Source organism: Lissotriton vulgaris, chromosome 3_1 (genome assembly GCF_964263255.1).
Source record: "Lissotriton vulgaris chromosome 3_1, aLisVul1.2, whole genome shotgun sequence".
Lineage (NCBI taxonomy): Eukaryota > Metazoa > Chordata > Amphibia > Caudata > Salamandridae > Lissotriton > Lissotriton vulgaris.
The window spans coordinates 683,184,424-683,211,450 of NC_141689.1; positions in this window are offsets into that span (position 1 = coordinate 683,184,424).

The window sequence follows — 27,027 nt, forward strand, 5'->3', positions numbered from 1 at the left end:
GACGCCAGCTTCAGACTGAAACATCCAGAAACACTGTAGACTACCAATTCGATCAGTTCCGGTGGAGCCCCAACGTGACCCGGTAGAGAAGAACTTGCCCTCCCGTCTTTGACTGATGGTTCTTATAGCCTGTCCCTTCTGTTGTCATTTAACAGAACTTTTTGGACTGCTGAAAGGGGTTGTGTTCCGACCGCTGGTTGGTGGAGACATTTTGACTATATTCTGGACCTGCGTTGTCGCGTAATGCGTCATATGACGCGCCGCGTTAGCGCACCCGGAAGTGCTCCGGTGCGCGAGGCGCAGCTTCCCGGAAACGATCCAGAGCGCGGCGCGCAGCGCGTAACGTAAGCATAACAGGTCATGTGACTTGTTAATAAAACTTTTCATTGGTTCATTTTACTTTTGTTATTCTAATGATGAAAGGCTTGGTCATATGACCTAAAAATAACACTTTTCATTGCTTTCGAACATTTTTTTATCCCAAATGATCAAAGCCCCACCTTTTTTTTTCTCACTCTGACTTGTAAAGCAAAGGACCCAGATGCATTTACAGTTTATCACTAACAATGTTCCAGGCTAATGTATTTTCCCGGGAAATTTACAACTGTCCTGCAAGTAAAATATTCCTATTTCGAGAAAAAGGGCGTTTCTTCGTCCCATGAGGGAGCCGTTGAACAAAAAAGGCTCCGCCTGCTGTCTTAGTCGCTGATAGGCATGAATATCGGATTTTTATCGATCACTTTATGTTGCAGGAGAGGAAAACACAACAGTCAATCAATCAATCAATCAATGACATTTATAGAGCGCGCTACATACCCGTAGGGTCTCAAGGAGCTGAGGGTGGAGGGGGTGCCGCTACTGCTCGAACAGCCAGGTCTTCAGCTTCTTCCTGAAGGAGAGGTGGTCTTGGGTCAGGCGCAGGTCGGTCGGGAGGGAGTTCCAGGTCTTGGCGGCCAGGTAGGAGACGGACCTTCCTCCTGTAGTCGCTCTTCGGATGCAGGGGACGGCGGCGAGGGCGTGGTTGGCTGATCGGAGGTGGCGTTTGGGAGCGTAGAAGTTGATTCGGCTGTTGAGGTAGCTCGGGCCTTGGTCTTGTAGGGCTTTGTGTGCGTGGGTGAGGAGGCGGAAGGTGATTCTTTTGTTGACAGGGAGCCAGTGAAGGTCTCTCAGATGTCCGGAGATGTGGCTGGTTTGTGGGATGTCGAGGATGAGTCTGGCTGAGGCGTTCTGGATCCGCTGGAGTCTCTTCTGGAGCTTGGCGGTGGTACCGGCGTAGAGGGCATTGCCGTAGTCCAGTCGGCTAGTGACGAGGGCCTGGGTGACGGTCTTCCTGGTCTCGGTGGGGATCCACCAGAAGATCTTCCGTAGCATGCGTAGGATGTTGAAGCATGCCGAGGAGACGTTGTTGACTTGCCTGGTCATGGAGAGGGAGGAGTCCAGGATGAAGCCCAGGTTGCGTGCATGGTCTGTCGGTTTGGGTGCGGTGCCCAGGGCGGGAGGCCACCAGGAGTCGTCCCAGGCGGAGGGTGAGGAGCCCAGGATGAGGACCTCCATCTTGTCCGAGTTCAGTTTCAGGCGGCTGGTCGTCATCCACTCGGCTACCTCTTTCATCCCTTCGTGCAGGTTGGCTCTGGCGGCGGCGGGGTCGTTGGTCAGGGAGAGGATCAGCTGGGTGTCGTCGGCGTAGGAGATTATGTTGAGGTTGTGTTGGCGTGCGATGGCCGCGAGGGGGCTCATGTAGATGTTGAAGAGGGTGGGGCTCAGAGAGGATCCTTGAGGGACGCCGCAGATGACTTCGGTGGCCTCTGACTTGTACGGTGGTAGGCGGACTCCCTGTGTTCTTCCGTCGAGGAAGGAGATGATCCATTCCAGCGCCTTGTCCTGGATTCCGACGTTGCTGAGGCGCTGTACTAGGGTGCGGTGGCAGACAGTGTCGAATGCCACGGAGAGGTCTAGGAGGATGAGGGCCGCTGTTTCTCCGTTGTCCATCAGGGCTCGGATGTCATCGGTGGCGGCGATGAGGGTGGTCTCGGTGCTGTGATTGGCTCGGAAGCCGGACTGTGAGGGGTCGAGGGATCCATTCGTCTCGAGGAAGGCGGCCATCTGCTTGTTGATGGTCTTCTCGATGACTTTGTCTGGAAACGGGAGGAGCGAGATGGGGCGGTAATTCTTGAGTTCGGTGGGGTCCGCTGTGGGTTTCTTGAGTAGAGCGCTGAGTTTGTCGTGCTTCCAGCTCTCAGGGAAGGTGGCGGTGTTGAAGGATGTGTTGATGATGTCTCGCAGGTGGGGTGCTATGACAGCGTCAGCCTTGTTAAAGACGTGGTGAGGGCAGGGGTCGGTCGGTGATCCGGAGTGGATGGAGTTCATCGTGCGGATGGTGTCTTCGGTGCTGATCGGGGTCCAGGCGTGGAGGGTGATGGTGGGGGGTGGTTGTTCGGTCTTGGTGTGCGTTGGTTGGTTGTTGAAGCTGTTGTGTATGTCCGCGATCTTGTTATGGAAGTATGAAGCGAGGGAGTTGCAGAGGTCTTGCGATGGGGTGATGTCGTTGTTTCCTGCGCTGGGGTTGGATAGCTCTTTCACGATGTTGAAGAGTTCCTTGCAGTTGTGTGCGTTGTTGTCCAGCCGGTCCTTGAAAGCAGTTTTCTTGGCGGCGCGGATCAGCTGGTGGTGCTTCCGGGTGGCCAGCTTGAAGGTGGTCCTGTTGTCGGGTATAGGTTCCCTTCTCCAGACTTTCTCGAGGGCTCGGCAGTTCTTCTTGGAGCTCTTGAGTTCGTCGGTGAACCACGGGGCTTTCTTGCTGCCGGATCTGCTGGGCGGGGTCCTCAGCGGGGCGAGTTCGTCCGCGCAGTTGCTGATCCACTTCGTGAGGTTGTCGGCGGCCTGGCTGGGGTTCGCTGAGCTGGCAGGAGGGTGCTGGCTCAGGGAGGTGGCGAGCTGGTCTGCTGTGATCTTGTTCCAGCTTCTGCGGGCGGCCTGTTGCTGGTGGTGGTGGATCGTCGTTCTCTTGAAGGTGAAGTGGACGCAGCTGTGGTCCGTCCATTGAAGCTCTCTGGCGTGGCTGAAGTCGATGTCTGTGCTGGAAGAGAAGACTGCGTCGAGTGTGTGTCCGGCGAGGTGGGTGGGGGTGGACACCAGCTGCTTGAGTCCAAGATTGGCGAGGTTGTCGAGCAGGGTGCTGGTGTTGCGGTCGTTGTTGTTCTCCAGGTGGAAGTTGAGGTCCCCCAGGAGGATGTAGTCGGCGGAGGGGAGGGCATGCGGGCTGACGAAGTCGGCGATGTCCTCGCTGAATTGGGTGCGTGGTCCCGGAGGTCGGTAGATCAGGGTGCCTCTGAGGGTGGTGTTCGGGTCGGTGTGGATCTGGAAATGCAGGTGTTCGGCGGTGGTCAGGGTGTTGTCGGTGCTGGTCGTGAGACGGATGGTGTTCCTGTGGATGATGGCGATGCCTCCTCCCATCTGGTTGGCGTTGCGGTCCCTCCGGACGATCTTGTAGCCCTCTGGGATAGCGATGGCGATGTCGGGAGCTGAAGAGGCGTTCATCCAGGTCTCTGTGAGGAAGGCAACGTCAGGGGCTGTGGTGTCTAGGAGGTTCCAGAGTTCGGTGGCGTGTCTGTGGACGGAGCGGGTGTTGAGCAGGATGCACATGAGGTGGGTGCTGCTGGTGTTCGACTTGGCGGGTGTTGGTGCGAGGCAGGTCCGGATGCAGGTGAATTTGCAGGCGTGGCAGCTGAAGGGTCCGTGGGTGCGTCGTGGTGTGGCTTGGTGGCACTCTGGGCATCGGCCGGTGTTGAGTGCGCTGAGGGTGGCGGCTGAGTACGTCCGGCGGGTCGGTCGGGGTCTTCGAGGTCCAGGGGTCCTGGCACTGGGCGCGGTCCAGGCGCGGACGGGCGTAGACGGGCTTACCTTTGGCGCGCCTTCGGCGCACAATCGGCGCGCCCGCTGCACGTTCGCACGGTCGCCATATAAGGCGAAGTGCGCGGGTGGGCGGAGCAGCTGGGAGGCGGGAGCGGGGAGGGAACAGAAGGAAAAAAGGGGCGGGCTCAGCGGTGGTGGCGGGAAGCGGGGAGCAGGAGAGGGAAGGCGGAGGGCGGCGAGGTAGGCAGGCAGACAGGAAGGAGAACGCTAATACGGGCAGAAACTGACAAAAAATAACAGGCACAAATGGATAACAAAAACGCTAACACGGGCAAATATACTGGTTAAACAAGCACAAATGATGAACAAAACAAAACAAAAACAAAACAAACGACAGCGGCGTCAGCCGGCAGCGAGGCAGGCAGCGAGGCAGAGGGCAAGGCAATGGGGCACACGCAGCAGCTGGTGGCCGTGCGGCGCGCGGGTGTCCCACAAGTGGGTCACACTCACCTGCGTCGCACGGTCGCCATATAAGGCCAAGTGCGCGGGTGGGCGGAGCAGCTGGGAGGCGGGAGCGGGGAGGGAACAGAAGGAAAAAAGGGGCGGGGTCAGCGGTGGTGGCGGGAAGCGGGGAGCGGGGAGGGAAGGCGGAGGGCGGCGAGGTAGGCGGGCAGACAGGAAGGAGAACGCTAATACGGGCAGAAACTGACAAAAAATAACAGGCACAAATGGATAACAAAAACGCTAACACGGGCAAAAATACTGGTTAAACAAGCACAAATGATGGACAAAACAAAACAAAAACAAAACAAACGACAGCGGCGTCAGCCGGCAGCGAGGCAGGCAGCGAGGCAGAGGGCAAGGCAATGGGGCACACGCAGCAGCTGGTGGCCGTGCGGCGCGGGGGTGTCCCACAAGTGGGTCACACTCACCTGCGTCGCACGGTCGCCATATAAGGCCAAGTGCGCGGGTGGGCGGAGCAGCTGGGAGGCGGGAGCGGGGAGGGAACAGAAGGAAAAAAGGGGCGGGGTCAGCGGTGGTGGCGGGAAGTGGGGACAGCCCTTGACCATTTATGTTTACTGCGTTCCTGCGTATTATACCTTTTAACCTTCATGTAATCGGGCTGCTTTATTTTACTTGCCTTTTACTGATTCGAAAACAGTGGCTAGTATTCAAAACTTTAACAATCTAGGTACTACTACCATGTTTTGTTTTCAAAACCTTTATTGTGAAAATGTCAGTATACAAATATGGGCCTATAACCACGTGGGCCGGCCACGGAGCAAACTGGAATCGTATATGATGAGGGGACATTTACACTGTAGAAGAACGTAACGGGTGACCCATTAGGTTGCAAGAACTAAGGTGTCTAACAGTTGCGGAATCGGTGGACGTACATTTTATAATTAAAGTACGACAGGGCCAGTTACAATAAAATTATCTAGATATACATTTGCGGGTAAGTATCATGGGTGACGTTAATTCAAACTTTCAATAGTACAGTAATCAATAACACATCAGAACTTAATATCAATAGGGATGTCCAAATGTTCAATCAGTACTCGTCCCCGCCCGCCATGTGCTTCAAAACTGCATACGTATCTCGTGATATCAAGGTTGGGCAACCAGTACACAACAAGGAGTTTCGAGTCCCATTTATACCGGCGCCATTTTGGGCAAGGCCGGGCAGGTCCAGGATATAGCCAAAATGTCTCCACGAACCAGCGGTCGGACCAGAACCCCTTTCGGCAGTCCAAAAAGGTTCCGTTAAATGACAACTCAAGAGATAGGCAACAAGAACAATCAGTAAAAAGAGGGGACGCTTTCGTGAATGGGGCCCATGCCCTAGCAGGCAAGCGTCCGAGTTCCAAGGTGTCCCAGGGCCATTTTAGTGGACCAGGCCCAAATCCAAAGAGCCGGCCGCCATTTTGAGAGTATTGTTGCAGCCGCCTTTCACTGCACCGCAAGAGTAAGCGCAATTCAGCTGGATGGTGGGCGAGACGCTGTAACCGCAAGAGCGGGCGCAACTGAGCTGAATGGCGGATGAGGCACAGTGCCACAAGAGCGGGCGCAATTCAGCTGAATGGCGACTAAAACGCTAAGGGGCGCCCCACTGCAGCAGAGGAGCCTCCACCTGGGGAGGAGGGAGAGGCCCTTTTGTGCCGCCTCCCCCCCCCGGGCACCCCACGCCGTCTTTCGGCGCAGCATTGTAGGATGGCCACACCAGTGAAACTTGCTGGACACCACCTCGGTGCCATCCGGATCTCGGCGCGTTGTGCTGCCTTCGGCGTACTGTAGCAGCAAGAGTGACCGCAACTCAGCTGGACACGCCGTCTTTCGTCGCAGCATTGTAGGATGGCCACACCAGTGAAACTTGCTGGACACCACCTCGGTGCCATCCGGATCTCGGCGCGTTGTGCTGCCTTTGGCGTACTGTAGCAGCAAGAGTGACCGCAACTCAGCTGGACACGCCGTCTTTCGGCGCAGCATTGTAGGATGGCCACACCAGTGAAACTTGCTGGACACCACCTCGGTGCCATCCGGATCTCGGCGCGTTGTGCTGCCTTCGGCGTACTGTAGCAGCAAGAGTGACCGCAACTCAGCTGGACGGCGAGTGAAACGCTAAGAGGCGCCCCACTGCAGATGAGGTGCCTCCACCTGGGGAGGTGGGAGAGGCCGGTTTGCGCCGCCTCCCCCCCCCCGGGCACCCCACGCCGTCTTTCAGCGCAGCATTGTAGGATGGCCACACCAGTGAAACTTGCTGGACACCACCTCGGTGCCATCCGGATCTCGGCGCGTTGTGCTGCCTTCGGCCTACTGTAGCAGCAAGTGCGGGCGCAACTCAAGTGGAAGGCGAGTGAAAAGGTAAGAGGCGCCGCACTGCAGATGAGGTGCCTCCACCTGGGGAGGCGGGAGAGGCCAGTTCGCACCGCCTCCCCCCCCCCCCCCCCGGGCACCCCACGCCGACTTTTGGCGCAGCAATGTAGGATGGCCACACCAGTGCAACTTGCTGGACACCACCTCGGTGCCATCCGGATCTCGGCGCGTTGTGCTGCCTTCGGCCATCGGTCCGCTACTGACGCCGCCTCACAGGCCATCGGATTTTGTAGGCTTTTTATAGCCCAAAGCCGCATAACAGGTCATGTGACTTGTTTATAAAACTTTTCATTGGTTCATTTTACTTTTGGTTTCCTAATGATGGAAGGCTTGATCATATGACCTAAAAATAACACTTTTCATTGGATTGAAACATTTTTTTTTCCCAAATGATGAAAGCCCCACCTTTTTTTTTCTCACTCGGCAATCCGAAAAGGTTCCGTTAGATAACAACAGAGGGGACAGGTAACAAGAACCATCAGTCAAAAGAGGGGAGGGCAAGTTTTTCCCTACCGGGTCATGTTGGGGCTTCACCGGAAGTCATCGAATTGGTAGTCTACAGTGTTTCTGGATGTTTCAGACTGAAGCTGGAGTCAGCATGAGAGCATCACCATCACATCCAGGACTTATGCCATTTGTGCAAGGCAGTGACATAGAAGCATCTCAGGGACCAAGTAACATACCATATCCAGAGTCCTTCCCACAACCTCTGCCTTCCTTCTTACCTAGTTATTGTTCTTTCACTCCCACTCCAGGCTTTTAGTCTGTGGATGGAAAACTATGAACCTACACTCACCTATGAAAATCTTACTATTGATGGTTTATTTTGAGCCCAAAATACAAAGGCTTGTTTGGATCAATGTTGCAGCAGGCTGCCATGTAAATAGTTATTTAATAAAACGTTTTACCCTGTTACTTTGCTGGTGTGTTGTATATATTTATAATATTTGCATAGTGTTTGTCGTTATTTTGGGTGGGGTGGGCGGAGGAGCCGAGCTGTCTTGCAGCTATCATGGTGTCGAGCTCAGTTCCTCTCACTAGTTTCGTATTTGTCATGAGGGGTTGTTCATAATGTTTCTATTTTAGCGAGGTCAAAAAGAGATCCCATTAGTGGCCTTCTGATTTTGCTTGATTCCTTTTGTTTTTTTAACGATTTTTCACTATCTGCAAAGACTAAACAGAGTATTGCGACTCTGTGCTTGTTTGTAAATAGAGAATGAACCAAAGAGAACCAATTCCAAAACAATAAATGCTAGGATAACAATCAATCAAATGGAGAGGGAAGCAGGCACGACGGATTACAACGGGGGCAAAGGCCTGTGTTACCTACCCTACGCTATCTGCAAAGAGAGAATACTCCTAAAAGAAAAGAGGAGGGGGGGGGCAGCGTTCAAAGCACAACAGCGTGCATAAATACGAAAATGTTTTTACCTACCAAGTACTTGACATTTTACAGCTTTTGATATTTGCTATTAAAAAACCATTGAAATTCACTGAAAAAACCATAGGTTATAGACCATATATAGTTAGGAATTAGCATTTACAAAACCTTGAAAATTCACTGAAAAAACCATAGGTTTTAGACCATATATAGTTAGGGATTAGCATTTACAAAACCTTAATTTACTCGCACAAAACCATTGAAATTCGCATATATAGTTAGTTGCACTAACTATATATCGCGCACCCGCAATCCACTGCTGATGATGTCACATATTACATCATTCATGACATGGTCAGTGACATCACTGATGACATCACTGATGACATCTCAAATGACATCGATGACATCACTGATGACAACACCCAGTGACTGTATGTTTCTGTAAAGTAAAAATGTGTCTTACATATTGAAGAATGAGTGGATGTATAAGTGTCTGGATGAAGGATTTAGTAGGTGCATGACTGACTGTATGAGTGAGTGATTTAATGTGTCTCACTGAGTGCATGGGTTAGTGACTAAACTGTCTTAATTTGTGCATCATTATGTCTGTTGTTCTGTAAACTGCTGCATGTGTTGATAAGTAGCTATATGAGTAACTATATGGGTTATTGATTGGTTGCCCAAGTATTTGTATGGGAGACTGAGTGTGTGTGTGGGTGGCTGGGAGGTGTGTGACTCTGTGCATAGATGTGTGAGTAGTTAATTCACTATATGTATGGGTTCAAAAGTGCATGTGGAAACAGCTGTATGGGCGGTTGACTGTCTGCATGAGTGTATTGGTGATTGAATGGATTTCTCAGTGCTACATGTCAAAGTAAGTACATATGTAAAACACAGTACATGTGAGAGTTGACATATATAAATAACTGTGCATAAGAGTCAGTGAATGTGTGAGTGGCTGTATGGATCATTGCGAACTTGTATCAGGGATTGTATAAGAGAGTAAATATGTGTTAGTATATGTTTGAATAAGTAAGGTGTGTATAACTGTATAGTTGTGGAAATGGAGGTGTGATTGATTCTTTGCATGACTGACTAGGTGTGTGAGTAACTCCATGGATGAGTCACAGTCTGTGAGTGTCTGTTTACACTGATTGTATCTAACGTTATATTAGAGTCTGAAGAGGTTCATCGTATTATCACATGAATGATGTCATCAGTGATGTGATAAGTAATGTCAAATAAGATGTCATCAGTGATGTCATTTGAGATGTCATCAGTGATGTCATCAGTGATGTCACTGACCATGTCATAAATGATGTAATATGTGACATCATCAGCAGTGGATTGCGGGTGCGCGATATATAGTTAGTGCAACTAACTATATATGCGAATTTCAATGGTTTTGTGTGAGTAAATTAAGGTTTTGTAAATGCTAATCCCTAACTATATATGGTCTAAAACCTATGGTTTTTTCAGTGAATTTTCAAGGTTTTGTAAATGCTAATTCCTAACTTTATATGGTCTATAACCTATGGTTTTTTCAGTGAATATATATATATATATATATATATATATATATATATATATATATATACTTTTTTTTCATCAAACATCTCAAGGAGGGAATGGGAGGCGATCAAGTCTCTAAAAAATGATAAAACAATTGAAATAAAACCCTCTGATAAGGGTGGAAATATTGTGATTTTCAGTAAAGAAAATTATGAACAAGAAGCACTAAACCAACTAAGAGACACTGAGTGCTACATAACTATAAAAAGAGCGAAGTATGTCAAAAGTATAACTGAATACCATTCAATGTTAGATAAATGGAAAAATTAAGGCATGCTCAACATGGAAGAATTCTTGTTTTTGAAATGTGATGCACCTGTACTACCCACCTTTTATCATCTCCCCAAAATCCACAAAAACGCGTAAAGACCACCAGGGCGACCGATCATATCTTCGATTGGAAGCCTTTTGGAGAATACGTTCCGTTTCATTGACTATTTCCTTGCACCTATAGTTAAAGATTTACCCTCATATGTGAGAGACACACAAGATTTTCTCCGTATGATGAATAATATATCATGGGAATCAGACATGCTTTTAATCACGCTGGACGTAGTAAATTTATACACATATATAGAACACGAATATGGTCTAGCTGCTACTAAATGGTTCATGGATAGGAAGCCAGAAAAATACCGTACACACAGTAGCATGATTCTCAGCATGATGCGCTTTTGTTTGTTTAATAACATGTTTCTTTTTGCAGTTCAAATGTACAAACAAATTAGGGGTACTTCCATGGGCTCGTGCTTCTCCCCCAGCTACGCGAACTTGTTCCTGGGCTGGTGGGAGAGGCACGAGGCATGGGGGGAAACCAATGAGGCTTGGAGTGGTAATTTGTTATTATGGACTAGGTATATAGACGACCTTTTTATAGTGTGGCGAGGCGATCAAACCTCGGCGGAGGCATACATCGCGGCTCTAAATAGCAACCAATGGAACTTAAGATTTACCAGCACAATAAGTAGGACGAGTGTTTGCTATTTAGACTTGGAGGTTTTTGTAGAAAATGGGACCCTCCAAACACGCCTCTCTAGAAAGCCTACAGCGGGCAATGCCGTGCTGCACGCGGCTAGTTACCATCCTAAGAGCCTTATAAAAAATGTTCCATATGGATAACTTTTAAGATTAAAGAGGAACCGCTCTGTAAATAAAGATTTTGTAAGAGCAAAAACAGAAGCAGGTGAAAGGTTCAGGAACAGGGGATATTCGACCAACCTGTTTAATCAAGCTGCAAAAAAGGTGTCTACTATCAATAGGAGGGATCTCCTGGTAGTTAAAGATAAACCTAAAGAAGATGACCAAGTCAGAATGATTACAACTTTTAATATTAAATCGGGTGATCTGGTCCATAGCTTCCAGAAAAACTGGCACATCTTAACTACTGATGGTGTCTTAAGAAAGCATCTGACAGATAGGCCTTTAATAACTTATCGCCGCTGTCGATCGCTATCAAATCACCTGGTCCGTAGCCACTTTTCATCCAAGCCCCAACCTACATCTTTAACCAATACAAAAGGGTTTTTTCCTTGTTTAAGATGCAAGGCCTGCAAAAACAGCAAAAAAGTTTAAGAGTCCCCAGGTAGATCAGGGGAAGACAGACCGAATAGAAAAATAAAACATCTCCTCAACTGTAACTCCGACTATACTATTTATTGTTTAGAGTGCCCATGCAAGAAAAGATACATTGGCAGCACCGTCAATGCCACAAAGCTGAGGATCCTTGAACATATGAGAGCGATCGTAAATAAGGATAAAAATTATCCGGTCGCTCGCCGTTTTGCTGAATACCACCAAAGTAATAGAGATCTCCTCAGCTTCTATTGCATGGACCAAGTAACTAGAACAGAACGAAGATAAGATAGAGAGAAATCACTCCATATTTTAGAGTCAAAATACATCATTGACCTTAAGACAATGACCCCTTGGGGTTTGAATAACGATGAGTAGATGTGGGTGCATCTATAAAGAAACACAAGGGATCATGTGAACCTTAGGTCTGTCCTTGTTGTAGATATGTTAAACATCTTTAAGAAACCTAGACAAACAATGAGAGTCCCTTAATCCTTAAGTCCGGAGTTATGCAGCAGTTTTTTAGCATTTCTAGTAAAAAGTAACCTTTGCCCATACAGGGCTACACAACACAAAAAAACGAATTAAATCAGTCAGTAAGAGAACAGTTGATGTTACTCAAATAAAAGACTATACTCGGGGATTCACCCCTGATTGTAACACAATAATAACAAACAGATCAGAATATATGATCAATTAGTCACTGTTAAAATCAACAACTGACTTTTATAAAAATGTTAGTATGTACACAAATGATAAATGTTTGTTGTTCTCAATGAGTTTTAATTCATGCACTTTAAGCACTTTATTTAAAATGGCCATTACAAGTATTGTAAATGAATGTGTAAATGTACACTCTAAGATGGCCACCGCCTTTTTTTTGGAAGACCTTTATTGATAGAAAAAGGCAAATACAATTCTGCAAAGAGCCCGAGGGCTCACACATACGGTACATTGCAACATACTGGGAGCACAAGTGATACGTTACAGAATGACTGAGGTCTATTTTAAGAGTTTTTCCTGTAGGATAGACATAAGCAGGATATCATGGCATAACAAGTCAATGCTGGTGTCAAACAATCAGGATAGACAGCTATATAGCGGATGAAAGCACCAGAGACGCTGCGCTGCACCTAATGGGAAACGTCTAAACCCCAAGGAAGGAAAAAGGAAAAAGAATAGAGGCCCATAGAACAAAAAAGAAAAACAAAAAAAAAAAAAAAAGGAAGAGAAAGCAACCCCCCCCCCCATGTACCCCCCACCCTGCACCCCTGCAGCTGGCTACGGCCTGTCCCCCCCTAGCAGTGTGCCTGTCGCCCAATAAAAGGAGTCCCGAAATATAGAGAGTAAGAAAGGATACAATCCTAAAGCTCTCAGAAATAAAGAAAGGTGGGGAGGAGCCCACTATCCGCCCCCCGGCTCCGCTATCGCGCACAAATAGCAGCAACACAATGCTCGACACCCAATATGAAGAACATGCCTGATACGCAGAGGAAACTTGAAACACAGCGACAGCGCACAGTGTAAGCAAGGCAGCAAAACCCAACCAAGACACCCAGGACAGCAACAAGGAAGTCCCCAAGTCGTGAATAACAGCGCAGGCCCACGTTACAGTCATCTAGCACCATCAATGCATTCCCGGGTCACACAAAGAAACTACTCCCCCCTCCCGGCTTCCCATCCGCAGGAGCGGTGCAAAAACAGGAGCCAGCTGTCCGATGGCAAATAAGAGTTCCAGAGCGCAGAATGGAGCACAGTGACGATACCAGCGATATAGATTAGCAACAGTATGTCCCCCATTCGCCACAATCAGCAACAAAGTTTCCGCCAGTTGGTTAGAAGAAGTGGCTATCCTTGTCCCGTTTTCTCCTTACCACCGCAGACCAGAGTAGCCGATGCAGGTGCAGATGGCAGTCCAGGTAAATATCCACAGTGCGAGGAACTCGACGTGTCCAGAGCAGCCAGACCTCCGAGTCCCAAATAAGAAGCAGAGTACGCCATCTTTAACTCGCAGGTTACAGCTAGGACAGGGAGGGAGACCCCCGCGCCCATAACCTCTCGGGGCGAGTCTCGAAGATGCGCAAGCCTGGCGAGGAGGGATGGCACACGCCGTAGCGAAGGCTCCGGCGGGGCATATGAATTCGGGCGTCGACCTTCCGCAGCTGATAGTAGTGGCAAGCTTGGGGTCACGAACGAGCCATTGTCACCAGTGGTCGCCATCTTAGCACAGGCGAGGGTGGAACAAAGAGCGGTGTCGGGACCCTGCGAGTCGGCCATCTGGAGACGGGCCGATGCACTGATCACGCCCTCCATTTTGTCCAGCAGGGCGCAGCCAAGACGTAGAGCATCAGAGTGAAGGGAAAGTATCGCTTCCAATACATCACCATAGCTATGAGTGGCAGCATGCATGATGTCAGACATGTCTTCCCTCGCAGTGCGCACAGAGACACTGGTCACAGCCAGGTTGTAGGATACTTCACAGTGCGTCCACCTTAGCGTCAGGCAAGGAATCCCCGATTCAGAGCAGGCTGCGCCCCATAAAAGAACAACTTGTCGTGCTGCGAGGGGCAGATGACTGAGCCTGGGTGCAAACAAGAGCACAGTCCGTACAATATGTTGTCCCGCTGAGTTCCGAACACACGGTCAGGCCGGAAGCCGTCGCCAGGTGCAGGCAAAAGTTACACAAAGAACAGGACGGCTGCCCGTAACTTCCCAGTTGTAGCAGGTTCGCATGTCACAGCACCAGCAATGCAGCGGGACGTGGGGAATGGTCCGCTGCCCTTCAGTAGCTACCGACCGGGACCTCGCATTCACCAAGCACAGATACGCGAGCTGGACGGCCGGCCGCCGCAGCCACTCGAGGTCCCGGACTGAACGCCAATGCGGCCGCCAACTGTGTCCGAGCGTTTCCTCCACTCGCCAAAGAGCAAACGCTCCAGGATTTCGTGGCGGGTCACCGGAGCGCGTGTGCTATCAAAATCAGCCTCTTCAATTCAGGATATCTGGCAGGAGAGGCTCGAAGGCGGAGATGGTCCCCGGAGCCGAGGAGCTACGCGTCCGATCCGAGCGCCATCTTGGCTCCTCCCCCCCGCCACCGCCTTTTTAATGTATGAACCTTCTTTTATGTCGATGAATTAATACAGGCCAGGTGGGCTTTAAATGGCAACTATTCACAAACACGAATTGACACTGACGAAGCTTCTATAGCGAAACGCGTCTGTCTGGGGTGAGGGGGGTTGCAAATAAAACATTCTAAACATCGGATTACCTGCGTGTTGGCCGTTTATCCTGACAACACAAAGTTGGACTGTGTAACAATATATATATATATATATATATATATATATATATATATATATATATGTATATATATATATATATCCAATACCAAATGCCCTAAGCATTGAGAAGGCACACGTCACCTCCCTCCTTCCAGGCTAGATGTGCTCCTTCGCATCCATCTTCCCCGGCCATAACATCTTTCGCCGACGCGTTTCGGGGCTTGCTGCCCCTTCATCTTGGGCGTGAACAAAACGAACTCCAAGCCTGCATGTAGTTATTGCTTGTTTTTATTTCACCTCAACCCCGCCTACATTGTCATGTGGTTGTTAAAAATCGCGGGGTGTTGTCGGGCATGTAGTCTGCCATGCAGTAAGGAGTTCGAGTCTTTTGGTTCAATTAAAAGTCCATTTGAAAACTCTGAGTGAGTTCCAGGAAAGATGGGTGCAAACTCATTATGCACTTGGGGACGTGACGCTGTTTGTAGTTCGGACCAGTTCCAAGCTCAGCTCCTTGCAACAGATGGAGGGCGTTTTCCTCTGCTGCCGGTGGTGCTCTTCTCCACGGCCGGGCCGCCGTGCGTTAAATCCAATACCAAATGCCCTAAGCATTGAGAAGGCACACGTCACCTCCCTCCTTCCAGGCTAGATGTGCTCCTTCGCATCCATCTTCCCCGGCCATAACATCTTTCGCCGACGCGTTTCGGGGCTTGCTGCCCCTTCATCTTGGGCGTGAACAAAACGAACTCCAAGCCTGCATGTAGTTATTGCTTGTTTTTATTTCACCTCAACCCCGCCTACATTGTCATGTGGTTGTTAAAAATCGCAGGGTGTTGTGGGGCATGTAGTCTGCCATGCAGTAAGGAGTTCGAGTCTTTTGGTTCAATTAAAAGTCCATTTGAAAACTCTGAGTGAGTTCCAGGAAAGATGGGTGCAAACTCATTATGCACTTGGGGACGTGACGCTGTTTGTAGTTCGGACCAGTTCCAAGCTCAGCTCCTTGCAACAGATGGAGGGCGTTTTCCTCTGCTGCCGGTGGTGCTCTTCTCCACGGCCGGGCCGCCGTGCGTTAAATCCAATACCAAATGCCCTAAGCATTGAGAAGGCACACGTCACCTCCCTCCTTCCAGGCTAGATGTGCTCCTTCGCATCCATCTTCCCCGGCCATAACATCTTTCGCCGACGCGTTTCGGGGCTTGCTGCCCCTTCATCTTGGGCGTGAACAAAACGAACTCCAAGCCTGCATGTAGTTATTGCTTGTTTTTATTTCACCTCAACCCCGCCTACATTGTCATGTGGTTGTTAAAAATCGCGGGGTGTTGTGGGGCATGTAGTCTGCCATGCAGTAAGGAGTTCGAGTCTTTTGGTTCAATTAAAAGTCCATTTGAAAACTCTGAGTGAGTTCCAGGAAAGATGGGTGCAAACTCATTATGCACTTGGGGACGTGACGCTGTTTGTAGTTCGGACCAGTTCCAAGCTCAGCTCCTTGCAACAGATGGAGGGCGTTTTCCTCTGCTGCCGGTGGTGCTCTTCTCCACGGCCGGGCCGCCGTGCGTTAAATCCAATACCAAATGCCCTAAGCATTGAGAAGGCACACGTCACCTCCCTCCTTCCAGGCTAGATGTGCTCCTTCGCATCCATCTTCCCCGGACATAACATCTTTCGCCGACGCGTTTCGGGGCTTGCTGCCCCTTCATCTTGGGCGTGAACAAAACGAACTCCAAGCCTGCATGTAGTTATTGCTTGTTTTTATTTCACCTCAACCCCGCCTACATTATCATGTGGTTGTTAAAAATCGCGGGGTGTTGTGGGGCATGTAGTCTGCCATGCAGTAAGGAGTTCGAGTCTTTTGGTTCAATTAAAAGTCCATTTGAAAACTCTGAGTGAGTTCCAGGAAAGATGGGTGCAAACTCATTATGCACTTGGGGACGTGACGCTGTTTGTAGTTCGGACCAGTTCCAAGCTCAGCTCCTTGCAACAGATGGAGGGCGTTTTCCTCTGCTGCCGGTGGTGCTCTTCTCCACGGCCGGGCCGCCGTGCGTTAAATCCAATACCAAATGCCCTAAGCATTGAGAAGGCACACGTCACCTCCCTCCTTCCAGGCTAGATGTGCTCCTTCGCATCCATCTTCCCCGGCCATAACATCTTTCGCCGACGCGTTTCGGGGCTTGCTGCCCCTTCATCTTGGGCGTGAACAAAACGAACTCCAAGCCTGCATGTAGTTATTGCTTGTTTTTATTTCACCTCAACCCCGCCTACATTGTCATGTGGTTGTTAAAAATCGCGGGGTGTTGTGGGGCATGTAGTCTGCCATGCAGTAAGGAGTTCGAGTCTTTTGGTTCAATTAAAAGTCCATTTGAAAACTCTGAGTGAGTTCCAGGAAAGATGGGTGCAAACTCATTATGCACTTGGGGACGTGACGCTGTTTGTAGTTCGGACCAGTTCCAAGCTCAGCTCCTTGCAACAGATGGAGGGCGTTTTCCTCTGCTGCCGGTGGTGCTCTTCTCCACGGCCGGGCCGCCGTGCGTTAAATCCAATACCAAATGCCCTAAGCATTGAGAAGGCACACGTCACCTCCCTCCTTCCAGGCTGGGACGACAACGTACTGAATATATATATATATATATATATATATATATATATATATATATATATATATATATATATATATATATATATATATATATTCAGTACGTTGTCGTCCCAGCATCCAGTAATTCGGAAAAGACGAGGCAAACCCAAGTAGATGTGCGTGAAGATTTATTTACAACCCTTCACCATTCTGCCATGACGCGTTTCGGCCTGGCGAGGCCTTGATCACATGACAGTGTCAAAGAGGCGGAACAGCAAATTTAAAGTGCACTGTGCCATTGAAATCCATAGACATAAAGGAAATACTTTGTGACTGAGTGTCTTGTCACGAACTAAAGTGCATAACAATCGTTGATATCACAATTGAGAACTTAATGCACATACTTGGTACACTGTAAAATACAGTTGATATAGTGGCATTGGCAATTAAGAATAATGATAAAACATGATAAATATTATTATAAAATGTTTTAAAAGAATAAATATTCACTATCATTGCAAATGCCACACCACTAGCTCCCCTTCGTTCATCAAATAAAACAGTTGCGTCTTAAAAGAACGGTTGGCGCTTGCATAATATCAAAGTATCCAACACTTTAAAACACATGTTTACAGGGAGGCTAAAACTAGTTCCGTCACAACTAAAATGTGACCGGAAGGACAAATTAAGCCCAAGTGGGCGAACTCAATGTTATGTGCAAGATTACGCAGAGAATATTAAATACATAAATATGTCTATACAATGGCATATAATTAAATAAATAACGATGTGTTAAATACATTGTTATAAGTGTAAAGGAGTGCTACCAGTGAATTAAATGGAATAAATAGGTGTGTTAAAATCTAATATGGACGGCATCATTTCATAATCTATAGGCAGTGATAAATAGTTAGTTGAAAATTTACACTATTTCACACAAAATCAATCATGTTCAATTACCAGAGTCTAATCACAGATGGGTATAGCAATCCTCACTAGCATTAAGGCCATTCGGTATTTTCGTATCTAGCTGAATGATATATCTTGTCTCTAGCTTACGCAGTTGGGCTTCTCGGTCTCCACCCCTTCTCTGGGGTGGCACTGTGTCTATTACATAGTACTTAAGCCCACTGGTATTCCTGCCATGACATTCATCGAAGTGCCGTGCAACGGGATACGCTGCATCAGCATTTGCGATGGCTCTGAGATGTTGCAGAATGCGCTTGTACACCTGTGGCCTGGTACTTCCCACGTACCTGAGGCCACAGGGACATTCTAGTATGTATACAGCGTATTCTGTTCTGCAATTGAGCTTGTGTCTAATCTGAATGGGGTCAGGGCTAAATGGGGTGGTAAATTCTTTCTTACTTGTGCCATTCTTGCAGGCTTTGCAAGTAAAGCATTTCAAAAAACCCCTGCTGTTATCAAGCCATGATGTATTTGCTCTGATTTCGGGACTGCTAGAGACAAGACTGTCGCTCATAGATCTGGCCTTCCTATATGTAATACTAGGGGTACTCTTCATAAGATGGCCAACAACCGGATCACAAGTAACGAGTGACCAGTTGTTTTTTACAATCCTGTGAATGGCCTTATGTTGGGTACTGAAGCCAAAGATGATGCGTGTCTCATTGTCTGTGGCTTGGATTGGTATACTGTCCATGGTGGGAAACAGTAACTGCTGCCTATCTTTAGAATTGGCTCTGTTAATAGCTTTGGCCAGAATTTCATTATTGTACCCTCGACCGAGGAACCTAATCTTGCATTCTTCCTGGGCCTTATGACAATCCTCGTCATTGCTGCAGATTCTCCTAATACGGAGCATCTCGTCATAAGGTATGCTCCGTATTAGGTGGGCTGGATGCTGACTGGCAGCATGTAGAACGGAATTTCCTGCCGTCGGTTTCCGAAAAAGTCTGGTTTCCAAGCTGCCATTGACTACCACTATCTCAACATCCAAGAAACTGACTGCCACTGAACTGATACTACTAGTGAACTGTAGGTTTAAGTTGTTCACATTCAGTTGCTGTATAAATTCTGCTGCCTCACTCGCTGACCCATCCCAAATAAAGAGGAGGTTGTCAATATATCTTAACCACCTCTTTATTTTGGTGTTGAGAATGTCACTGTAGTCTATGGCCAAAACCCGCTCCTCCCAATATCCCATGTGTAGGCAGGCGTAGCTAGGGGAGAAACACGCCCCCATAGCTACGCCCCTGATTTGCTGGAAAAGCTGGTTGGAAAATAGAAACACATTATTGTTAAGACATAAATTAATCATATCAATGATCATTTTAGAATGTTCTTTCTGAATGGTAGGTCTTGTATTCAAATAGTATTGGATGGCTCTAATGCCGTCTCTATGTACAATACTCATATACAAGGATGTTACATCCATAGAGACTAGTAGATAGCCTGGTTCCCATTTAAACGTTGACAATTTCCTCAACAAGTCTCCAGTATCTAGGATGTAGGAGGATAAGTTCTTCACATGTTCTTGTAAATAATAGTCAACGTATTTACTCACATTCTCAAGCAACAACAATGTTGATATTCGTTTTATTTTTTTGATTAATTTATGGTATTCCATGTCCTTATAGTTTCTCTGTTTTGCAGCATTTGACACTTTTGTGTGCAATAATTTCAATTCTGATACCACTTTAACGTGAAAAGCGTCTAGGTTGTCCTTGATCATAAGGGGACAAAATTTGGATTTAGGCTTGAAATTACTTGGGGTCAGTGCTGATGACACCTGTGGGTTCAAGGCAGGTGTGGCTGACATTTCTTCCTGTTGAAGGTCAAGTAATTCTTGAGTGAGTGCCGTTCCCGTCACAAAGTCAGAGATGTTATTGGCATCGGGTTCAGGTTCAATAGAAGCAGTGTTTTTGTGCAAGCAGTGATACTTCTTTAATTTAATCTTCCGGACATATTTAAAGAGGTCTATTTTAGTACTGGCATAGTCAAAATTGCCACGTGCACAAAAGGACAAACCCAAGGAAAGAGTTGCTGTTTCACTAGGGGTCAACATTATGTCCGTGAGATTAATCACTGTGTTGTTGTTATTCATTGAGCGGCCGGGTTCTGTTGCCACCCGCCGCGTTTCTTCTTTTGTTTCCTTCCGCCGTTTTGCTTTGCGGGCTTTTCTCCTTTCTGCGCGTTTGGTGTTACTGTTTTGTTTGCGCCGGCATTTACACCCCTGGCACTGGAGCGAAGTGTTTGTTTCCTGTCCTGCTGTACAAACTCTAGCTCCTGTGCGGGAGTCAGCCTTTGAAACCCCAACCTTTGTCCTCTGATTAGCTCACTGTCAGGTTCGCTATCAATTGTAGAGCTTTCACCTGAGATTGACGAAGCATCAGTTTGGGCTTCGCCTGCTGGTTTTGTTTTCGCATTGCCACTCGCTGCAGGTCTTTGATTCTTTTTGAGGCTGTCATATTTTTTGGCGAATGTAAAGATTTGGCCGTGTTCATAGTCCAGCCTGTCCCTTTGGAATTTGTAAGCTTTCCGTTTCTTAATAACATCCTCCTCTCGCCTTAATCTCGCAGTCATATCCTCACGGTGCTTGTCGATTAATGGGGAACTAGGCAATTTATCAATTTCTGCATTCAACCTATCAATTTCAGTGAGCAGTTTCAGTCTGTCGCTTTCAGCATATTGAATTAAAATTTCAATTAGGCGACGCGACGAGTCCAGGTTGCACTGAGCCCAATCCTTCAACATATTGGGATCTGGGTTTTCATATGAGGGAGTGAGCATAATACGTAAGCCCCTAGGCACTCTTCCCACTTCAAAATATCCAGTGAGGGATGTATGCTCCCACCACTTAGCCTGTTCGCTTTTCATACACTTTTCCAAAGCTCTGAATAGGTCTTTTAAATTGTTGCTCTCTTGTTGCTGCGGACTTGGTGTAACTGTCAACGCAGATTCCCCAGCCGGAGAATCAGAGAACATGCCTTTCGATGCCTCCATTCGCCCCCTTAACGTGTCAGCAGACATGACGAACTTGGGTACAATTAAATGCAGCCCGTAACCGCGGTCCAAATTGAATCAAGGACGCTGCGGTTACAGGCACACCCCACACGGGACTTACTTCGGTGCTCCCTGCCGCGTCTCAGGTACTGCCGGTGCCGTTCCTGTTCTCGACCAGGTCACCGCCGACCGTCAAACCGGAACTACTCCAAACCTTCCCTGTGTTCGCGTTTAGGAGATACCGCTTCTCCCGGGGCGCTGACGGCTACTCCTCCTCGGAGCTGTGAGAAAATCCCGGAACCGGAATTGCAGCTTCAAGCCGTGCCTGCCCAGAGTGTGGAGAGGTTAAGCCAAATCCGAGGAAGCACTCTCGGAGATATGTTCAGTACGTTGTCGTCCCAGCATCCAGTAATTCGGAAAAGACGAGGCAAACCCAAGTAGTTGTGCGTGAAGATTTATTTACAACCCTTCACCATTCTGCCATGACGCGTTTCGGCCTGGCGAGGCCTTGATCACATGACAGTGTCAAAGAGGCGGAACAGCAAATTTAAAGTGCACCTGTTCAACTTCATTGTCAACAGGTGAGTTCAAGGTGAAATACCATGCATTGTGGGATATAGAGTCTTGTTTCTGATAAAACTTCCCAAGTGCCGCTATATACTTGATATTATAATAATAAACCATGATAAGTTCGGAAAACACACGGTGCTGCGATGTGCTAAATAACGCAATCCAGTGCTCTGCCAGGCTCCACAGTCATGATGCCTCAGAACCGCTTTCCTAGTATCAGCGGTTCTGAGGCATCATGACTGTGGAGCCTGGCAGAGCACTGGCTCTATATTATTATAATATTAAGTATATAGCGGCACTTGGGAAGTTTTATCAGAAACAAGACTATATATCCCACAATGCATGGTATTTCACCTTGGACTCACCTGTTGACAATGAAGTTGAATTTTGGGTATTTATTGAGAGTCCCTTAAAGAACATTGTGGATGCAAATGCTGCTGCCCGTGAACAAGGATGGGAGAAATCTGAAACGCGTTGGGCAATGGAAACAATAAAGGAATCTACACGCTGTTTGGTGGTGTGCTGCAAAAGTTATTTTATCCTGGTGCGAGTGCGCTTCGTCCTTTGGGCAACTTGTGGAACTTGTATATGCACGGCAGCCCTGCCGTGGAAACGCACCAACGCTGATACTAGGTAAGCGGTTCTGAGGCATCATGACTGTGGAGCCTGGCAGAGCACTGGATTGCGTTATGTAGCACATCGCAGCACCGCGTGTTTTCCGAACTTATCATGGTTTATTATTATAATATTAAGTATATAGCGGCACTTGGGAAGTTTTATCAGAAACAAGACTATATATCCCACAATGCATGGTATTTCACCTTGGACTCACCTGTTGACAATGAAGTTGAATTTTGGGTATTTATTGAGAGTCCCTTAAAGAACATTGTGGATGCAAATGCTGCTGCCCGTGAACAAGGATGGGAGAAATCTGAAACGCGTTGGGCAATGGAAACAATAAAGGAATCTACACGCTGTTTGGTGGTGTGCTGCAAAAGTTATTTTATCCTGGTGCGAGTGCGCTTCGTCCTTTGGGCAACTTGTGGAACTTGAATATGCACGGCAGCCCTGCTGTGGAAACGCACCACCGTTGATACTAGGTAAGCGGTTCTGAGGCATCATGACTGTGGAGCCTGGCAGAGCACTGGATTGCGTTATTTAGCACATCGCAGCACCGTGTGTTTTCCGAACTTATCATGGTTTATTATTATAATATTAAGTATATAGCGGCACTTGGGAAGTTTTATCAGAAACAAGACTATATATCCCACAATGCATGGTATTTCACCTTGGACTCACCTGTTGACAATGAAGTTGAATTTTGGGTATTTATTGAGAGTCCCTTAAAGAACATTGTGGATGCAAATGCTGCTGCCCGTGAACAAGGATGGGAGAAATCTGAAACGCGTTGGGCAATGGAAACAATAAAGGAATCTACACGCTGTTTGGTGGTGTGCTGCAAAAGTTATTTTATCCTGGTGAGAGTGCGCTTCGTCCTTTGGGCAACTTGTGGAACTTGTATATGCACGGCAGCCCTGCCGTGGAAACGCACCACCGCTGATACTAGGTAAGCGGTTCTGAGGCATCATGACTGTGGAGCCTGGCAGAGCACTGGATTGCGTTATTTAGCACATCGCAGCACCGTGTGTTTTCCGAACTTATCATGGTTTATTATTATAATATTAAGTATATAGCGGCAGTTGGGAAGTTTTATCAGAAACAGGACTATATATCCCACAATGCATGGTATTTCACCTTGGACTCACCTGTTGACAATGAAGTTGAATTTTGGGTATTTATTGAGAGTCCCTTAAAGAACATTGTGGATGCAAATGCTGCTGCCCGTGAACAAGGATGGGAGAAATCTGAAACGCGTTGGGCAATGGAAACAATAAAGGAATCTACACGCTGTTTGGTGGTGTGCTGCAAAAGTTATTTTATCCTGGTGCGAGTGCGCTTCGTCCTTTGGGCAACTTGTGGAACTTGTATATGCACGGCAGCCCTGCCGTGGAAACGCACCACCGCTGATACTAGGTAAGCGGTTCTGAGGCATCATGACTGTGGAGCCTGGCAGAGCACTGGATTGCGTTATTTAGCACATCGCAGCACCGTGTGTTTTCCGAACTTATCATGGTTTATTATTATAATATTAAGTATATAGCGGCAGTTGGGAAGTTTTATCAGAAACAAGACTATATATCCCACAATGCATGGTATTTCACCTTGGACTCACCTGTTGACAATGAAGTTGAATTTTGGGTATTTATTGAGAGTCCCTTAAAGAACATTGTGGATGCAAATGCTGCTGCCCGTGAACAAGGATGGGAGAAATCTGAAACGCGTTGGGCAATGGAAACAATAAAGGAATCTACACGCTGTTTGGTGGTGTGCTGCAAAAGTTATTTTATCCTGGTGCGAGTGCGCTTCGTCCTTTGGGCAACTTGTGAAACTTGTATATGCACGGCAGCCTTGCCGTGGAAACGCACCACCGCTGATACTAGGAAAGCGGTTCTGAGGCATCATGACTGTGGAGCCTGGCAGAGCACTGGATTGCGTTATTTAGCACATCGCAGCACCGTGTGTTTTCCGAACTTATCATGGTTTATTATTATAATATTAAGTATATAGCGGCACTTGGGAAGTTTTATCAGAAACAAGACTATATATCCCACAATGCATGGTATTTCACCTTGGACTCACCTGTTGACAATGAAGTTGAATTTTGGGTATTTATTGAGAGTCCCTTAAAGAACATTGTGGATGCAAATGCTGCTGCCCGTGAACAAGGATGGGAGAAATCTGAAACGCGTTGGGCAATGGAAACAATAAAGGAATCTACACGCTGTTTGGTGGTGTGCTGCAAAAGTTATTTTATCCTGGTGCGAGTGCGCTTCGTCCTTTGGGCAACTTGTGGAACTTATATATATATATATATATATATATATATATATATATATATATATATATATATATATATATATATATATATATATATATATATATATATATATATATATATATATATATATATATATATATATATATATATATATATATATATATATATATATATATATATATATCAAGAACTTCCTCCCCGTCAGTAGGAAATGCCAGACACTCCGATATGCTGCAAATTACAAATACATTTTAATTTTTGTAATGGCAAAACAATGCGTTGCGGCCATCTTCACGGTCTACAAAACTAAATTTTCACAATTCCTTATTTTAAATACATTCATTAAGATAGAAAGTAGAAAGCGGACTACATCACCATGACGGGAATTGAATATTGAGTTAAACCATGGCGGCCATGTTGTAACATCGAGAAAATGGTCAGAAATGCAATTAATTTCCAAATGCTGCTAATTATAAACATATTAAAATAATTATGTGCAAATAATTCTGTAAATACAAATGATTGAAAATATATTAATCAAATACACAAATAATCAAATTTGATTTTTGTCTGATATCAGTAATATTTTGTTAGTTCTAATCACAGAAATGTGTATGAAATACAGATGGATGATTGTTTGCAAGTATTATGGCACAATTCCATTTATCATTCTCGTCTAATATAAAATGATTACTGCCTAGCTACACCCAAGTGGGCTTGTACACACCCAGTTTCAGAGTCCTGCCTTAGTGGGCCATGATGTGCAGAATTTCATCAAGATAAACAGTACACCGATGGATTCATATTACTCACTACCTACAAGAAAGAAGCTGATAGCCCCTGCACCTGTGTGAATAAAAAAAATCTACAAATTGTGAAAAGCTTTATAAGAAGCCCATCGTACAGATCCTGCTAATATAATTAACATTATTTATGTATGCAGATAAATTGCTAGCTCTTCACTAGAAATCAATCCCTGTGGCACAAGTGTTTCAAAATCAATGATATATTTTGATGCTAGTTTGTGCAGCATTAGTTCCCGATTTCCACCCCCGGCATTATTGTTCACTGAATCAATAACCATCATTTGTAATAATTTCTCGTTTTTGAAAATAACAATCAAAGAAATGGTGCTATGTACATTTTGTTACGAGGGCAAATGAGAGCATAAACGCAATAGGCGGTATTGTAGGTAAGATGTTTTTTGATCTCAACTATTCTCCTTGAGTTTGGTATTTTGAAATTAGCATAATCAGTACTATTGCTGCAAGATCTACCTTTTTTGAAGGAAATTCTAGGATTACTATTGAAGTATTTTAGTCAAACTTTCATCAATTCTAAGAACATGCCAATTTTCGCAAATCATGTGCTTGTGATTAAAATGTTGTTATGAACCTGATATTCCCAGAGTCTTCCTTCTGTTTTATTTGGTGCAACAGTTCAACTCTTGTCACCAACTCCACCCGCTCACTGGCCTGCTCAATAATCTTGTTACTGTATCCCCATTCTGCAAAACGTTTACACATTATTTCCTTTTTACAAGCAAATGCTGTTTCTGTACTGCAATTGCGTTTAGCCCACAATAGTTCTCCCAATGGGATATTGTAAATCAGGCTAGATGGATGTGCACTCTTAGCATTCAATAGACTGTTAACTGCTTTTAACTTCCTGAAAATATTAGTTTGGTGCTTCCCTTCCTCAGCAGTTAACAGCACATCTAAGAAGTCAATGCTTGTTTTGCTAATGTGCTTGGAGAAGAGTAAGTTACAGGAATTAGTGTTACGCTTTTGCACAAAAGCCTACACTGATACTTCATCCCCTCTCCAAATACAGAATATATCATTGATAAACGCAGCCACAGGACCACATGATTTTCAAAATTTCCCAATTGGGCGGCCACCTGCTCCTCCCACCAGCCCATGAATACATTTGCATAGCTGGGGGTGAAGAAGGTGCCCATCGCAGTGCCCTGTGACTACTTTTAGATGGAATTATTAAAAATGGTAAAAAATATTTGTTAAGCAGAAATAAATCATATCCATTATCACTTCTGAGTGGAAAAATAGGGATATTGAGCGGGTCTTTAAAAAGTGTCTCATAGCTCGCAAACCATGATCATGCTGGATGCATGCATATATATTTTTTGGGGGCTATTTATAGAGCGCATATATCATCACAAAGGTCTCATAGCGCTTGCTAGTATTCAAGACAGACAGGAAAGCGCGGCAACCAGATGGAGAGACTGGGCTAAAATAGCCAGCTTTTTGAGGAGTCTACGGAACTTCTTGTGATCTGTTTTCAGGCGGAGCGATAAAGGCAGTGTATTCCAAGTTTCGGGTGCTACCCGGGAGAAAGATCTACCACCATTTCTGACAGTACAGACATTCGGCGCTGTCAGAAATGTGTGCTGCACAAGGCAGCACACATGGAAAAAGCAAAAACAAGAAGAAATAAAGAATTTCTTCCCGTTTCTGCAAGTTAAGAC